The following is a 9,151-nucleotide window of genomic DNA, read 5'->3' on the forward strand; positions in this document are numbered from 1 at the left end:
TGATAATAGAAAACATCATGAAAACTGGATAACCATAATGAATTAATTGGTGTTATGATTGTTGTTATGTGCTGTCAAGTGGCTTGCGACTCACAGAGATCCTATGTACAATATAATCATGTGATCTACTATGCCGGGGATAAAAAGGTAAGAAAAAATGAGGTTGCTTTCATAATAAAAAAAAAGTCATCTCTAGATCTATCATGCAATGCAATATTGTTAGTGACAGGATAATAACCATACACATACAAGGAAGTCCAGTGAAGACCACTATCATCCAGATATATGCACCAAAAACTAGAGCCAAAGAAGATTTCTAACTTCTGCAGTCAGAAATCAATCAAACACACAATCAAGATGCAGTAATAATAATGGATGATTGAAATGCAAAAGTTTGGAACAGGGAAGAAGTATCAGTAGATGGAAAACATGGACTTGGTGACAGAAATGAAGCAGGAGCTAGAATGATAGAATTCTGCACATTCAATGACTTATTCATTGCAAATACCTTTTATAGGAAACACAAACACAGGCTATACACATGGATTTTACCTGATGGTATGCATAGGAATCAAATCAATTATTTCAGTGGAAAGAGTCACTGGAGAAGCTCAATATCAGCTGTGAAAACACGGCCAGGAGCTGATTGTGGAACAGACTTATAGGCAAGTTCAAGCTGAAGTTGAAGAAAATAAAATCAGATCCACACGAACCAAAATCTGACCTTAAGTCTATCCCACTCAAATTTAAAAATCCATATCAGGAACAGATTTGAGGCCTTGAACACCAAGAAACAAACACCAAATGAGCTGTGGGAGGATATCAAGAAAATTGTCCATTAAGAATGCTACAGATCATTACAAAGGCAGAAGGGAAGAAAAGACCATTGCATTAGAGCGCCGAGAAACCAAAGCTAAAAGAAGAAATCAAGAAATTAAAAAGCTAAACAAAAAATTTCAAAGGGCTGCTTGGGATGACAAAGCCAAGGTATTACAATGAAATGCGCAAAGAGCTGGAGTCAGAAAATCAAAAGGGCTGAACTCATTCAGCATTCATTAAGCTGAAGGAATTAAAAAACAAATTCAGGCAACTAGTGAGGATGGCAAATCAAGCTGTGTTTCCGTGCCCCGATCCACCCACTTCTCCTTCTCTGCCTCCCTAGTCTCCTGACATTCACACCAAAACTCCATTGCTGTCCACAGCCCTAGACTGTGCTCATCAACACAGTAATAAAATGCTGGGCCCTCATTAATCTTAAAAAAAAACAAAAACCAAATTCAAACCACGAGTGGCAATACTTGAGGATGCTTTGGACAGCATGTTAAATGATTCAAGAAGAATTAAAAGAAGATGGAAGGAGTAGACAGAGTCACTGTACCAGAAGAAATTGGCTGACACAGAAGAATTTTGTGAAACAATGTATGAGCAAGAAGAGCCTGTGATGATAAAGAAGGAAATTCAAGCTGCTCTAAAAGAATTGGCAAAAAACAAGGCTCCAGGAGATGATGTCATACCAATTGACATATTTCAAGAAACAGATGCTGCCCTGGATGTGCTCACTAAGTTGTGCCAAGAAATCTGGAGAATAGCCACCTGGATAACTGATTGGAAGAAATAGATATTTGTTCCCATTCCAAAGAAGGGTTACCCAACAGAGTGCGGAAATTATTGAACAATATCTTTAATATCAAATGCAATCAAGATTCTGCTGAACATTATCCAAAAACGACTGGAGCAACACATCAACAGAGAACTGCCAGATGTGAAGGCTGGGTTTAGAAGTGTCTGTGGTACTAGGGATACTATAGCTAACGTCAGATGGATCTTGGCTGAAAGCAGAGAGTACCAGAAGAATTTCTGTGTTTCATTGACTATGCAAAGGTTTTTGATTGTGTGGATCACAATAAACTATGTCTGACTCTGAGAAGAATAAGAATCCTAGAGCATTTGATTATGCTTATGTGAAACCTATACTTGGACCAAGAGACGGTTGTCAGAACAGAGCTAAGGTGTCTGTTAGGGATGGGTTCTGTCTCCATACCTTTCAATCTATATGCAGAACAGATCATCCAGGACACTGGGCTTTGCAAGGAGTAATGTGGCATCAAGATTGGAGGAAGATACATCAACAACTTGCATTATGCAGATGACACAACCCTGCTCGCTGAAACTGAGGAGGACCTGAAGCACTTACGCAGAAGGTCAAGGACTGCAGCTTTCAATATTGATGCCTTTGAGCTTTGGTACTGGAGAAGAGTAGTGAATATTCTATGGACTGCTAGGAGAACAAGCAAGTCTGTCCTGGAGAGAGGGAAGCCAGGCTGCTCCTGGGAGACAAGGATTTTGAAGCTCTATCTGACATACTTTGGACATGTTGCAAGGCAGGGTCAGTACTTGGAGAGAGATGTCATGCTTGGGAGGGTGGAGGGACAGTACAGGAGAGGAAGACCATCAGTGATATGGATTGATTCAGTCATTGGGGTAATGGAGTTAGGCATATTGGAAACAATAAGATTGGCAAGGGATACAGCAGCAGGGTTTAGGAATGTTGTTCATAGAGTTGCTATGAGTCACAGGCAACACGACAACACATAACAATAACAACAACCTTATTCATTGTCCATCTCTCAGCAGTATAGCAAGTTAATTGAAAAGACCATGGTCTAAATAAGGCACACCTTAGTTCTCAAACTAACGTCATTGCCCCTCAGAAATTTGGAGAGGTTCTTGACTGCATACTTTCCCAGTGCATAAGGTCTCATGATCTCCTGACTGCAGGTACCAAGTGTATTGATTATGGATTCAAGTAAGATGAAGTCATTGACAGTTTTAATCTTTTTTCCATGTATCATGACATCACTTACTGGGATTCAGTGGTGAAAATTTTTGTTTTCTTGATGTTGAGATGCAATACATATTGAAGGCTGCATTGTTTGACCTTCTGCAGCAAATGTTTCAAGTCTTTTACACTTACAGCAAGCAATGTTGTGTTTTCTGCATACTGAAGGTTATTGATAAGCCTTCCTACAATAATGATGTCCACATTTCTTCTTAACTGCGTCCACCTTATCAAATACTTTGCTCAGCATACAGACTGAATAGCTGTGGATAAAGGAGACAACCCTGTTTCATAGCTTTTTTAAACTTTGTGGTGATCCCTGGCTCTGTTTGCACTATAGCTCCTTGGTCTAAATACAGATTTTGTAGGAGCACAAATAAGTGTCCTATGATGCTCATTCTTCTTAATGTTAGCCATAATTTGTTATGATCCACATAGTCAAATACTTTTGCACAATAAATAAATCACAAATATGCATTCTTCTGGTATTCTTTCTTCTCTTTCAGCCAAGATCAATCTGAAATCAACAATAATATCCCTGGTTCCATAGCCTCTTCTAAATCCAGCTTAAAGTTATGGCAGTTCTCGGTCTACGTACTGTTCTGGCTGCTTTTGAATGATATTCAGAAATATTTTACTGCATGTGATATTAATGATATTGTTTGATAATTACTACATTCTGGTAGATCACCTTTCTTGGAAATGTCAACAAAAACATGGATCTCATCCAGTCAGTTGAGCAGGCACTTGCCTTCCAAATTTCCTAGCATGGACTAGTGAGCATGTCCAGTACTGCAAGTGCCATTTGAAATATGTAAATTGGTATATCATCAATTCCTGGGCCCTTATTTTTTATCCTTGCCTTTATTGCAGCTTGAACTCTTTTTTCGTCACTATTAGCTCTTGATAATGTGGTATTTCCTGAAATATTTCAGTGTTGTTATTATGTACCATTGAGTTGCTTATGATTTATAGCAACCATATGTATAATAGCTCTGAATCCTATTTCTTGCACTAATCTCACTGTCTCAACAAATTTACTCTCATAACTCTAGTCACTTAATGAATCCATTTAATCCAGGGCCGCCTTCTCTTGCTTTGTCCCTCTACCCTCCCAAGCATGATGTCCTTCTTCAAGGACAGGTCCCTCCTGGCAACATGCTCAAAGTGTGTTTGATGGAGTTTCAAAATCCTTGTCTCCAAAGAGCAGACTGTTTTCACCCTTTCCAGGAGACAACTGTTTGTTTTCTTAGCAGTGTAAGGTATGTTCAATACTCTTCCCCAGGACACAATGAAAAGACATCAATTCTTCTATCATCCTTAGTCATTGTCCAGCTCTCTAATATATACAGAGTAATTGTGAATACCAGGGTATGGATCAGCTCACCTTAGTCTCCTGACTGACATTGTTGCTTTTCAGCACTCAGGAGAGGTCCCTAACAGCAGACTTTCCCAAGGCAATTCATCTTTTGGTTTCCTGGTTTCTTGTACCAAGAGTGTTGACCGTGGAGGCAAGGAAGCTGAAGCTGTTAACAATCTCTATCTCTTCACCATCTATCAGGATGCTGAGAATCAGCCCAGGGGTGAGAATCTTTGTTTTCTTTCTTTTTTTTTTTTAAATCTTTGTTTTCTTGATGTTGAGCTTCAACCCATATTGAAGGCTGCAGTCCTTAACCTTCTGCAACAAGTGCTTCAGGTCCTTCACAGTTTCAGCAAGCAAGGTTGTGTCATCTGCATAATGTACGTTGATGATGAGTCTTCCTCGAATCTTGATATGATATTCCTCTTCATAAAGTCCAACATTCCAGTATATCTGTTCTAAGTATAGATTTAAAAAGTGTAGAGATAAGATAGATCCCTGGTATCATTCAGTGTTTCCTCTCTCTGTTCTGACAATTGCATCCTGGTCCAAATACAGACTTTGCATGAACGTAATTTGATGTTCTGATATTCCTGTTCTTCTCAAAATTAGTCACTTTTTTTTTGTGTGAGCCACATAGTCAAAATCCTTTGCATAGTCAACAAAACACAAACATTCCTCTGGTACTCTCTACTTCCAGCTAAGACTCATCCAACATTGGCTATAATGTCCCTAGTGCCATGGTCTCTCCTAAACCTAGCCTGCACATCTGGAAGTTCTAGTTTGACAGTTATTTTTGGTATAGCAATTCTGTGTATTTCCTCCATTTTTTTTATGCTTCCTGGATCATTCAAGATTTTGTCCATAGTATCCCTAAGTATCACAATATGTGTTGTGCAAATGCAACCTTGCTTGCTGAAAATGAGAAAGACTTGCAGCACTTGTTGCAGAAGATCAAGGATTTCAGCTTTCAATGTAGATTGCATCTCAATGTCAAGAAAACAAAGATTTTTACCATTGGATTGATAGGCAGAGTCATGATGGATGGAGAGGAGATTGAAAATGTCGACAGCTTCATCTTACTTGGACCCACAATTAACATTCTTAGTATCAGCAGTAATAAGAGATACATTGTACTGGGAAAGTCTTCAATTAAAGACCTCTCCAAATTATTGAGGAATACTGTCAGTTTGAGGACTAAGATGTGTCTGATTCAGGCCATGATCTTTTCAATCATTTGCTATGCATCTGAGAGCTGGATAATGAACATGGATGACAGAAGAGGAATTGATGTCTTCAAGCTGTCCTATTGGAGAAGAGCACTGAACATAACATGGACTGCCAAAAGAACAAACAAATATCTTGGAGAGGATGATGAGGCTTCACCTTATACACTTAGGGAATATTGTAGGTGGGGCTAGCCATTGAAGAGGTACATGATGTTTAGAAGCATGGAGGGTCAGGAAAGAACAATACCCTCGACCTGTTGGACTGACAGTGTGACTACCACAATGGGCTTTAGAGTGTCAGTCAGTGTGATAGACTCAATGTCATATTTTGGTTCTTGTGAAATTGTTTTCATTTTTTTGAACTTCAATTTGAACTTGCACCTAAGTAATTGATAGTCTGTTCCATAGTCAACACCTTGCCTTGTTTTGACTTGATATTGTACTTCTTCAATGATTCCTTCCACAGAAGAAGTCAGTCTGATCCCATCTAGATAAAGTCCATGTGTACAGTTGTCATTTGTGTTTTTTAGAAAATGTATTTGTGAGAAATAAATCAGTAAGTGTACAAAATTAAATCATTCGATTTCCATCTCAGTTTCTGTCATCAAGTCCAGACTTTCTGATTATCTTTCTTTCTACATTGTTTCCAACTTTTATGTATCAGTCACCAATTATTGTTAACACATCTTGATTGCATATTTGGTCAATTTTGGGCTGAAAAATGTGGTCAAAAAATCTTCAATTTCCTCCTCTTTGACTTTAGCTGTTAGTGCATATATGTAATAGTCTTATCAACAAATCTTCCTTGTATGTGTATAAATAATATCCAATGACTCACAAACTTGTACTTCAGGATTAATCTTGAAATTGTCTTTTTAACCATTAATGCAACATCATTCTTCTTCTGTTTTTCATTCCTGGTGTAGTCTACCATGTGAGATCTCTAGTGTCCTAGTGGTAAGAAGGTGCACTGCAATCCCAAATGCATAAAGAGTATATCCTCCTGTGTGATTTACCACCTCTGGAAACCTCCTGGAGGGTCCACAATGGGTTGGTTCCAACTACAACAGCAACAAGAATAGATTAGTCACAGCTGGTTTGAGATAGTCATTCATTAAACTAGGAAAACTATTATATACAATTCTTCCCTCCCAGTGTTCTTTTTTAATTTTAATAATAGAGAATAGTTTCCAAACTTTCTGATTTTCAAATGTACATGAGCAAATATTATTGCACATGTATGTTGCCATTGATGCTGAGGTTCTGAAAAGGAGAATATAGAAAAATAAAATATTCCTTCCCCAAATTAATTTATCTACTGAAAGTAACTATGGTCAAGATAAGAAAAACAACAACAACAACAACAAAAACAAAGCACCAACTCACAACAAACCAGTTTCTAGACTTAAGTATCATTATGTTATCAAAATCTCATTGTGTTTTTAAAAGTAATTATGAATATCAGATATGGAAAGTGGATAGTTCAGTGTTTTGCATCTGTTAATAAAATATATTATTTAAAGGGCATATTAAAGAAAAGGCCAACTAGAAGTACAAATAATCTTCTGTGAGAGGGCAAAGGGCAAAGTGATGACTACTGATGGGGAAGGAAGAGATGGAAATCAAACTAAGCTTTGAAAGATGAGAAGGATTTTCAATTATTAGAATAGAGGCAACACTTCTAAAGGGAAGAAGGAAAAGTAAAAGACATAAACATGTCTGCCCAGAGAACTATGTCACTATAGGATTGTTTTTCTTGACAATCCTATGTTTATTATTCTATGCATTTAATAATGTCATTCTATTAATGAGTTTATAAACTTCACTGGACTGTCAAAGGACTCTATGACATTAAAAATATCTTTTAAAAGTATATATAAGGAAAACAATAACACAGATGGACCAATGTTCACGGAGGATTATAGAGAGGAATATGACTTAAATAGTAATTTGGGAACCAAATTGGAAAAATAATTATTATGTTAAAAAGGTTAGGCTTTAACCAATTATGGGGTGACATAATTTTTATTTATGTATGTATGTATGTATGTATGTATGTATTTATTTATTTATTTATTTTACAGTGAAGATTTTTGAGTAAGAAAGTATCTTCCCATTTTAAGGAGAACTTTCAGAGAAGCTGTCAAATCAGCTGTCTGGGACCCTTCCAAAGTACTGGGGAGCAATGAGGTCATGAAAATAAGGTGCTCCTGACTCAGGCCAAGATCTTTTCAGTCATTTGCTGTGCATCTCAGAACTGGACAAAGAATTATGATGCCGGAAGAAGAAATAAACTTTTGAGCTGTGGTACTGGAGAAAAATACTGAATATCCCATTGACTGCCAAAAGAACAAGCAGCTATGTATTAGAGAAAGGGCAGCCAGAGTGCTCTTCAGTTGCAAGGATGACAAAGCTTCATCGCACTTGTTTTGAACATGTTACTAGGAGAGACTCTTGCAGCGGGACATCACACTTGGAAAGTTAGAGAGTAAGAGAAAGAGAGTAAGTCCTTCAATGAGCTAGATTCCCATGTTTTCACCAGTGATAAGCTTGAGTGTGTCAAAGATGATAAGGATGGCATAGGATAGGGCAGGGTTCAGATTTATTATTCACAGGGTTGCTATGAGTTATACTCAACCTGATGGCACCTAACAACAACAACTCAGGGAAACTACAGAAAAAAAAAAGATATATTCTCTGAGGAATAGGATCTAGCTAGACCTTCTGTTATGACACTTAACATATTCCTTAACGATCTTTTTGATTCAACGGCAGCTAAGACAACAGACTGATTGCAAAGAGCCAAGACATAAGGCTTTACATAAGCATAGTGAAAGCAGGTTTTGGAATGAAGGAATAAAATTTAGATAAATTTGAGAAATTTACCAAAAAAACTTCAAGAACCAACTAGATGGAGAGACAAAGTGAGAGAGAAAGTGGTAGATATATAAAATAATAATACTTATTGTTTTACTAATAAGTAAGATATAAAGTGATATGCTTTAAGAACATTGGAATGAACAAGGGGACAGAGTTCACAAAAACAGTATAGTGAACATGAACAGGTACGAATTTTCTTATGAATGTCATAGAATGAATTCTACTCCCAAATTCATGTACATAATGATATAATGTGGAAGCTATGTCATAGTCCCAGGGATCTGATCTGTTCATCAGTTACAGGAGGATTTAAAGTGAACTGCAACTCCCTAATCTGCCCTAATAGGATGTAAGGGAAGTTTCCCTAGAGTGTGACCTGTAAGATCCTTTACCGCAACAGAGATAAAAGCAGCGAATAGTGAGTTGGGGAGGGGGCCCTTATTAGGGTCACAAGGAATAGAGTATGTCTTTCTGGACCTAGGGAACCACACAAGGAGGTTCTTTGACACAGGGAAGGCCAGAATACATTGAGTTCTTCACTGAATGCCAGGCCTACAGACACTGAAGAAAACAAGGACATTTTCTACAACTTAAAAAAAAAAGGAGAGAGGGTATTCTTCAGAGTTGGTACACTGAATTCAAACTTTTCACCTTCTAAACTGTAAGAAAAGAAATATGTTTATTAAAGCCATCCATCCACTTGTGGCATCTCTCATACAGCAGCACTGAATAGTTAAGACAGTGGGGGTATAATTAAGGAAAATGGTAGTGAATTTGCATTTGTACTCATTGAATCTGAGAATTGCAAGGGAATGAGATGCCTACCTAGGATCTGGAAACTTG

At 37.6% G+C, this 9,151-nt stretch overlaps 1 protein-coding gene across 1 annotated transcript in view; it reads right to left on the bottom strand.

Annotated features, from left to right (window-relative positions):
• PTPRQ (protein tyrosine phosphatase, receptor type, Q) overlaps nt 1-9,151 on the bottom strand; it is a 415,982-nt gene that overhangs the window by 133,657 nt on the left and 273,174 nt on the right. The gene's annotated exons all lie outside the window — the stretch shown is intronic.

The sequence above is a fragment of the Elephantulus edwardii genome, unplaced genomic scaffold (assembly GCF_000299155.1).
Source record: "Elephantulus edwardii isolate Elephantulus edwardi_28Jun2011 unplaced genomic scaffold, EleEdw1.0 scaffold00021, whole genome shotgun sequence".
In the NCBI taxonomy this organism is placed as follows: domain Eukaryota; kingdom Metazoa; phylum Chordata; class Mammalia; order Macroscelidea; family Macroscelididae; genus Elephantulus; species Elephantulus edwardii.